Below are 9,604 nucleotides of genomic sequence, written 5' to 3' on the forward strand. Positions count from 1 at the left end.
GCAAGCCACAAAGCTGTCCCTATTCTTATGGTCTTGGTAGCCTGCTGGTCCAAAGAGAATGAAAGACAAGTGGAGTGTAACTACATCTAATATGAAGCTTGGAGCCAGCCTGGCTAACTCGGTCCAGGTCAGCTGGCTCCCAGATGACCCCAGACACATGCAAAGAGTGCCAAGTGTGGTTTTAAGATGCTAAGTTGTGGGCTGTTTGTTTCCTGGCACTATCGTTACACTAGCTAATATCCTATGTATTATGTACTATCAGCAGCCACGAAATATGTTCTAATTCATACATGATTGTGAATCCTCATGCAAAAAAAGCCCTTTTTCTTTTCTATTCTTAGGGTATAGTAAAGTAGTCTCTTGGATCCAAATAAAATGAGTTCAATAATATTCATTGTTACATAATAAATAGCCATGCTAAGAATGTGCCATCATAATTTAATCACACTATACTGATCATCAGGATTCTTCTTATAAAACAGAGAAGATAATACCTTTTCATTCCACCCCTTGGAATTCATTTGTTCATTTACTAGCTTATTCAATTAATAGCTGTTGAGAACCTCCTATTTTCCTAGAATATACCATGGAATAAGATAAAACCCTTAATGACACAGGCTTCTAATCTATTAGGTGATATAGAAAAAGGAATGGCTACTTTTCAATACAATGAACACGATAATGAAGCTAAGTTCTTGGTAGTGTAGGCAGACAGTGGAGAATATTTTAGGCAGGGAAAGCAATATTTGAGTTAAGCCTTAGAGGACTTGAGGAGGGGAGGACATACAAACTTATATTCTCATAAGCTTAGTAAGTACAATCAGAAAAATAATAACTTGACACTAGACAATCTGTCTAAACAATTTTAATCAAATAATCAAAGTTAATTTAACCAATAGTGAGAGAAATGAACACCTTCTACCTCCTGATCTGAAGCACTAAGGACACAGTATTACTTATGCAGTGCTTTTTGCTAAAAATGCATAACCTGAATCTAATCATGAGGAAGTAGCTGACTAATCTGAATTGACAGACATTCTACAAAATAACTGGCCTGTACCCTTTAAAAATGTCAGTGTCATGGAAGACAAAGGAACACGGTGGAACTGTTCCGGATTAGAGGAGACTTAAAGAGCACGATAACTTAATGCATTTGCTACATAGGACGTAATTGGGACAATTGGCAAAATATGAATAAAATCTATAGGATGTATAACAGTATTGTATAAATGTTGATTTTCTAATTTGACATTTGTACTATGGTTAAGAAAAAGAATATTCTTGTTTTGAAATAAACACTGAAGTATTTAGGAGTAAAGGGGAGAAATCTGTGCGTGTGTTTCAGAAAAACCAACACTTCTTCTTCCCTTGCACAGTCAACACAACAGAACGTTCTGTGACCAAAGTGTTGTGGATTTCTCCAAGCCAACAACTCATTGTTCAGTGGACACCAACTGGGTGTCCTGCAAGTTATCTTGATCCTGACACTGGCCGGAGTCAGTGCAGAACCCACAGGGGAAGAGTCCAGTCTTGTAAGACGCCCCCACTTCAGCCGCCCATCGCAAGTCCCAGGTGGCGACCTTGTGACCTGTGCTTCTGACTGCCCAGCTATCCACAGGGTTTTCTGGACCCTCTCCTCAGGTTTAATAGTTTGTGAGAACAGCTCATAGAACTCAGGAAAATATTTAACTTACATTTACCTACTTATTACGAAGAATACAGATGAACAGCCAGACAATGGACGAGATGCACAGGACAAGATGTGGGAAGGGGCAGAGCTTCCATGTGTCTCCAGGTGCGCAACCTCCAGGCACCTCCGCGTGTTCAGCAATCCAGAAGCTGAATCCCAACCCTACAGTGCAGGGGTTTTTATTAAGGCTTCATCACATAGGAGTGATGGGTCATCAACTCCATCTCCAGCCCCTCTCCCCACTTCCTGGAGGATGGGTGATGGGGCTTAAAGTTCTAAGCTTCTAATTCTGGCTTGTTCTTTCTAGGGGCCAGTGAACCCCACCCCCAGGAACCCCCCCAAGATTTGCTGCATTCAAATAAAAGTGCTCCTGTTGCTCAGGAAATTGCAAGGGATGAGAAACTCTGCATCAGAAACCTGGGTCAAAGAACAATGATTAGAAAACAAAATGCACCTACCACTCCCATGGCTCAAAAAAATCACAAGGGTTTTAGAATCTCTGTGCCAGAAAACAGAGGACAGAGACCAAATATTTATTTTGTATTGTATCACAACATCACTGTGTGTGTGTGCAGATGGACAAAGAGGAAGAAGAAGTGTGGATAGAGCAAATGTGGCAAAATGTAAATATTTGAGGAATCTGGGTAAATGATATACGTGGGAATTTCTTGTACAATTCTTGCAACTTTTATGTGATTCTGAAATTATGTCAAAATAAAAATTAAAGTAAAACAAGACAAAAGGATGGGAAAAAGGGTTGATCCTGGGGTAAAATGATGACAGAATTAAAGGAACCAGAAATAGTATGTATCAAGTCGTGGGTACATGCCCAAACTTGACATGGAAAAATAAAGACTAACGGCTCTGTCTTTTCTGCATTTAGATGCAGCATTTTACTGTAGGATTAGAATACTCACTTTTCTACATGAAAATAAAACTCACAAAATCAGAATGGGCTCTGAAGGTTGTACCAATGTCAATTTCCTGGTTTTGATATTGTGCCATAATTACATAAACTGTTACCATTGGGGGATGCTGGGTGAAGGGTATACAGGACCTCCTGGACATTTCCTTGCAAATTCCTGTGAATCTATAATCACTTGAAAATGAAGGTTTGGGCTTTTTAAAAATACTTTTCTAACACCCCCACACAAAGGAAAACTTATTTTGTTAACCTCATATTGATGTGAATAACTCCATGTACTGAGATTTTTACCTCTAAACAGGACTAAGATTTTTCACATTTATGTTAGTAAAAAAAAATCAGTAAATTTTAAATTTAGTATAAAATTTCCAAGACCCATTCATTTAATATTCCATTTTGGGATGGCAGAGATTCCTTGACTGAACTCCAGCCAGCCTCCTCTGAGCTCTCTTCTCCACTAGTGCCCGACCTTGGCCTATCAAGACTTGAACAAACACTAGCATAGTTTCCCACAGCTGAAGGCCACAACCCTCAGGTGACCCCAGTCCCCTGTAAGTGCCTGCCTGAGCAAACTCAAGGCTGCCAAAAGAATTTACTGTTTTTCCAGCCAACACCTGAAGCTGGAGCCCCTGCTTCCCAGCCTCTGTGTGAAGGTAGGAGCCTAACGTTAACTCACGTCCAGCTTTGGCAAAGAGTACATTTTATTTTTATTTGCTCTGTCACTAGGGCATCCACATTAGCCATAGTGCTGCAGGATTTCACATTTCAGAAAATCTCAAGCAAAATGTAATCACAGCTCCTGTGAATGGTGCATATATGCTGTGACCCAGACACTGTGCTTTCCTTTATTCCCACCCATTCCTCATCACAGCCCTGCAAAAAGAAAACAACAGCCACACCGTGCACAGGGCAAGTGGCCTGGTGATAGGGCTAGTACACGGTGGCGGAGACTGCGGACCCAGCGTGGCACACCACGGGATGTATCATTCTGCTCAGCTCGTCAGGTTGGCCTGCACCAGCGCTTTGTATGCTACCAACTGTCATAATTATTGAGCTAAGGAGCTCAATAATTGTCAATGGAGAAAATTCCAAGGCTGATCATATCAGGGCTTTACTTAATTTTTGATACTTGATTGCTGACAGCTTTGAAGCCTGACCTCTCCCTCCTCCTCTTTGCTCACATCTGGGCAAGCTGATGAGAATGTCTGGGCTGCTGTCTTTTGGCACCCACAGGAAGGCTCTGCCCCACCAGGGAACCCTCACCCCAGCCCCATCTTCAAGCCACCATGCCAGTCTCCTTTCCTGGCTCGTTCGAGACATTTTTGGATCTGCCTGGGAATTGCTCCCTGATCTCCCCAAAAGCTCTCATTATGTGAGAAATAAAGCTTTTCCTGTTCTCTTGGTGTATATGTGGAATCACCAGTCTCGACCTCTCAATCAAATTTTCTGTGGAGAGTCTCATACTTCTTCAGAGTGGCCACAAAAGGATGAACCACTGAAATGTTTAAATGTAAAGAAATCTGTATTTTCAATTCAGTTAATCTTCAGGCCATAGAATATAACTTGTCTCTCATATGGAGCTTAAAGTTAGCATTTAGTTGACATAAATGCTCCAAAATTCACTGTACACGTTGATGCTAATACATCCCACACTGTCCAGTAACTAGGCACATTTCGACTTTCATTCTTAAAGATGCAAAGATTTCTGGTTTGTAAAAGCAGCTTGGAATGTTCTTTCTGTGAAAATAACACATTTACAAAAACACATTTGGTGTGCATTTCTTCTGAAGGGAATATATATTTCTTTAGGGAGCTTAGAATTGCTTATGAAAACAATATAAAATCTGTCCGTATTCTATTATGGCCCTATTTATACCTTCATTCCTAATAAATATTTTGCATTCATTACTGACTTTTGACTTTGGGTGTAATATAAAGAAAACATAAAAGTATGAAATGGTGGTTACAATTTTCAGTTTTAAAAAGTCATCTTAATGTTTCTTTGGAAAAACATGTCTCTTCATGAAAAGAAATAGTCAACAAGTTCATATTTTTTAGAAAAAGTTAAAAGCACATACTGCCAGAAAAACTAAATTCTCTCAAATTATATTAAGCAAAGACAAATAAACTTTTATACATTCCTTGCTTTAGCATTCCCACAAATGCATACTTGCTGTTTTAAAGAAAAATGATCAGAGAGCACAAGAAAGTTAGTAGAAAATAAAATTTTATACAGAAATGTAGCTGCACATTTCAGTATTAACAGAAGTCCTGTAATAGAATTACCATGCCATATTTCAATATTAATACCAATAAAAAGAAATACCAGTTTTCAGAAGCAGTATAACAGCCCTCTGCTGTAATTGGGCCCCCCTTAGTGGGAGACAGTTTTGACTCCCTGTTCTTCATACACATAAAGTGGTAAATATGGCCACTTCCCTGTTCAAACCCAGAATGGAAAAGCCCCTGATAAGAAAGTCTCGCTTAGCATGAATTTTTAAATTATTATCCTCCAGCTATACTTTTCACCCACATGCACAGTATCTATATCAAACAAGCTAGACAGATTCGATTTCTCTCCTCCAAGAATTTGTTCAGGCCATATTCAAATGTATAGGCTTTAAGTGGGGTGGGTCAGCAAGAGAACAGCCGCTCGACATGGGTAAACCTTGTTTATGAGGGTGGAAAGTTTTAATGCTTTACTTGATTCATTGCTAGACAACCTTTCCATCCAAGAGGCCACTATTTTTACAGGTAGCTGCAGAGTATATCAAATATAAAAGAAACAGAAATAATACAAAGAAAATAAGAAGCCATAAATAATTTCAATGTACTTATTTAAAATTTTATTAAGTAGTCATCATTAATTTCTTAGATGTTTGAGAGCAAACCATGCATAAGGTGCCTGAGCATAAGAAACTAGCAGCACAGAAGAGGAGATAGAAATCTGAATGCAAAAAAATAAAAATAAATAAAAGAAATCCGAATGCACGCCAGCAACAGGGTGTTATGAGTTCAGTTACGGAATTCTCTACCAGATACAGTAGAACTCGTTAGCTTTGCCTTAACTACTTAAGGTCACCAAAGCAGACATTTAAGTTGGACATAGAAAAAAAGAAGTCAGGGAGGGCCGGGAGAGGTAAGAAAAAGGGGCTGGGGCAATTTTTAGGAGTAAATGGCCTGTCCAAAGCACAGAAATATAGAAGACCTTGATAGATTCTGGACAGTATAATGAGAACAAACTGGCGGCAAGAGGACTGCGAGATGAGACTGCGGGGCTGATGGAATCCATATAGAGAGACCGGTGATGGAGGTCCCTGGAAGGCCAATTTTCTGTATAAGCAATGGGGAAGTGTATCAGGTTGTTTGTTTGTTTGTTTGTTTGTTTGTTTGTTTTCAGAGTCTTGCGCATTGCCCAGGCTGGAGTGCAATAGTAGCATCTCAGCTCACTGCAATCTCTGCCTCCCGGGTTTAAGTGATTCTCCTGCCTCAGCCTCCTTAGTAGCTGGGACTACAGGTGTGCACCACCACGCCCAGATAATTTTTGTAGTTTTAGTAGAGATGGGGTTTCACCATGTTGGCCAGAATGGTCTCGATCTCCTGACCTTGTGATCCGCCTGCCTTGGCCTCCCAAAGTGCTGGGATTACAGGCACGAGCCACCGCACCTGGCCCAGTCAAGGTTTTCTACAAGAATCACAAACAATTCCAGTCATTTTAAGTGGAAAGACATGCAACACACAAAGCAAAATATTTTCAGGATCTGTAGAAGGTCTAAGGAGTAGGTCTGAGATTAGCCTGTTGGAATTGCATTACACTTCAAACAACACAGACTGGAGTAATAGAGCTATTCTCTCTGAGCCCACTACACTGGAACTATGCTGGAAATAAGGGGTTAAAACTGGCATCTCTGCCACCACCGCCTCTCAATATTCAGCAGCCTATGTAACAGATGCTGGCTGGCTGCTGGAGGAACACCATATTTCCATGGACTTTCTTATAAACGGCACCCTCCAAAACTTTCACAGAGACGGACTCTGCTCACTCCTGCATTCCAAATATCTCATGAGTTCATCAATACAGAATTCTAGCATCAGAAGAATCTGAGAAGTATAACTGAACTTTCCAATCTTCCCAAAGAGAGAAAAGATGCAAGGGAGATTGAGTGAACCAACACAAATAATACAGCAGAAATACCATTAATGATGCTATGCAGAAAAATTGTATATTTGAAATCTTCTAATATTTCTTAACTGTCAATATAGAAATATGGATGTCATAGAAAAGGCATAAATTAGAATAGAAGTTTTGCATATATATTTCTAACCTGAGTGCTTATTTATAATATGGAAATCGGTTTCTAGAACAAGGAGGAAAAGAGAATTTGCTCTTTTATTTAATTGGGAAAGTTTATGAAAGGCAGGAGATTCTGAGACCTCTCCATAAAGGAAAAGGAAGCTTCTTTGCAAACAAAGAATAATGATTCACTTCAGCTCTAGAGAAACGTATGAAGGAAGGGAGGAAAAGAGTTGAAATTCAGAATAAGAGTGTGATTCCGTTACCTGAAGAGGCAAAAGAGCAGGAGGAAATTGGACAATCTACGGTGGGTGAACTCCACAGTATGCAGAAGCTGGTGTTCTTGCCTGTGAAGGTGAGGTTATTTAAAGTAGTTCATCAGGGGAAGACACAGGGTATCTCCCATGTCCATGGGAACTGGGGTGTGGAAATAGTGTCAACACTGTTTATTGAAATAATGTGTCAGCTGGAGGGGAATGGTCAGCCTGGAAAAGCAGAAGTAAAGTTGGTGGGAGTTCAGCACCATATGAGCAGAAGTGAACCCAGAGGCCCCCCTAGAGCAGAATTCTTTCGGTGCAGCAGGACTGTTGCAATGAGCTTACCCAATACCACCTTGATGACATTCACACTCATCACTTTTCTTTTCTTGCTATAAAAAGCTAATAAACAGTCAGTGACATAGTGTTTGACCTTTCAGTTACCTGAACATCAGGAAGCACATGTTGTGGGTGGGGTGAGAAGGAGACAAGCCCTATTGTACATATGCATGTTTATATTATCTTCTATACATACCTTTTCATGATGCCAGTGCCAAAAGATCTTTCATCTACAGCTACATAATGTTCAAGTGTACAGAAAAGGAAGCTGAGATTGAAATACTGGAGTGTGATGAATGAACCCCAGAGACCAATGTCCCAAACATAGCCCAGTCTGCATCTCCCACATGAAGGAACCCAAGGAATGGGTAGAACTATGGTGATACTCCTTAAATCATAGTTAGGTAAAGTATTCCGCCACCTGCTACCTAAGTAGCATTTACCCATGCCTTTCATAGGAAACAGAGTCTGCCAACTATCTATTGGAATAGAAAGTGAGGCAGGTGGAGGAACCTTATTTGTCAGTGTTAGATTCCTTGTGCAATGACAAAAACACATCTATACGTGAAGAAAGCTATTTTATCCCAAATACTCCATGCAACTTTGTTTTCCTTTTGTCTTATTAGTCACGTTTCCATATATCCCCACTTAAGTGACATGAGATGGATGGGTTTCCACAAGGATCAGCTGGAGGAGTTTCACATCCATCTGGCAAAGCTGCATTAAGCCTCGTGTTTTCCAGGGAACTGCATTGCTCTACAGAAGCAATGACGAATTATTCAATTGCTTTATGAATATTTCCTCCCATTAACCTCTTTCTGAAAATTTGCTGATACGAGTTAAGTGTCTCTTAACCAAAATGCTTGGAACCGGGAGTGTTTTGAATTTTTTCAGATTTTGGAATATTTGCATAGACATAATGAGATCTCTTAGGGATGGGACCCAAGTCTAAATGCAAAATTCATTAATGTTTCATACGTATCCTATACACATAGCCTGAAAGTAATTTTATAAAATATTTTAAATAATTTTGTGCATCAAACAAAGTTTTGACTGTATGTTGACTGTGATCCATCAAATGAAATCAGGTGTGGAATTGTCCACTTGTGTTATCATTTGGTGCTCAAAAATTTCGTATCTTGGAGCACTTCATATTTCAGATTTTTGGATTAGGAATGCTAAACCTATATTGCCCTGTGTCATGGGTCCCTAACACAATCCATTTACTCTTTACCTATTTATTTATTTATTTTAAAAATGTTTACTGAATTCACACTATGAGTAAGACATTGTTTGGTACAAAAGACAAAATTTGGTAAAACAAACAAACAAACAAAAACATACTCCTATGGCTAAGAAAAATAAGGGAGGAATAAAACGGATCTTAGACGAGGAGGATGATGAATGACAAATGTCACAATGATATAGAAGGTACTGTCACTTCACCTAGGGAAACTGAGAAAGCTTCCTTAGCTTTGGAGCCATGAAGGATGGCTCACATTTACACAGGCATAGGTATGAGTCTCAGTAGAGAGCCAAGAAGAGCAGGAGCCTGTTGTGAAAAGCAGTGAATTACTTATTTGGCTAGTGGATAGGAGGCAGGAAAAGTAAACCTGAAGCCTTTGTGGATGTTTGCAGGTAGCTGTATCTATTGCTGTTTGGTCCCCAGAGTATATGACTGTGTGGCATCATTTAATAATGCTTTAGTGGAACATTTCAAAGTAGCCCCGCATAAAATCATTCAACATTAGCCAGATAATCCTACCTAGTTTGAGAGGCATTTCCAAACTACATTCCTGGGCCAATTTGCCATATTGCTACATTGTGCTGGGGCTAGGATCTGGGCCAATATGAATCTAGCTTTTTTTAAACCACAGTTATTATATCTTTGCATAGTTTGTGTTGCATCCTGGGCTGAAACTGAGCCTTGGAGGGAGCCTAAAAGAGAGTGAAGAATAGCAAGGTCTCTAAAGTCAGACTGCCTACATTTCAGTTCTGGCTGGAGACTCCAGAATAAGTCACCAACTTTATGCAAATATCACCTGTAAAAACAGGACAGTAACAGCACCTATCTCATGGAGTCATTATTAGAAATCACT

The 9,604-nt window shown here is 39.8% G+C and overlaps 1 long non-coding RNA gene across 1 annotated transcript; it reads left to right on the forward strand.

Annotated features, from left to right (window-relative positions):
* Positions 1 to 7,088: 7,088 nt before the first annotated feature.
* LOC129481344 (uncharacterized) lies at positions 7,089 to 8,364 on the forward strand. Its single transcript, XR_008657361.1, has 3 exons — positions 7,089 to 7,216; positions 7,742 to 7,873; positions 8,132 to 8,364. It is a non-coding gene; the product is annotated as an uncharacterized lncRNA (long non-coding RNA).
* Positions 8,365 to 9,604: the final 1,240 nt, after the last annotated feature.

This window comes from Symphalangus syndactylus, chromosome 4 (assembly GCF_028878055.3).
Source record: "Symphalangus syndactylus isolate Jambi chromosome 4, NHGRI_mSymSyn1-v2.1_pri, whole genome shotgun sequence".
Lineage (NCBI taxonomy): Eukaryota > Metazoa > Chordata > Mammalia > Primates > Hylobatidae > Symphalangus > Symphalangus syndactylus.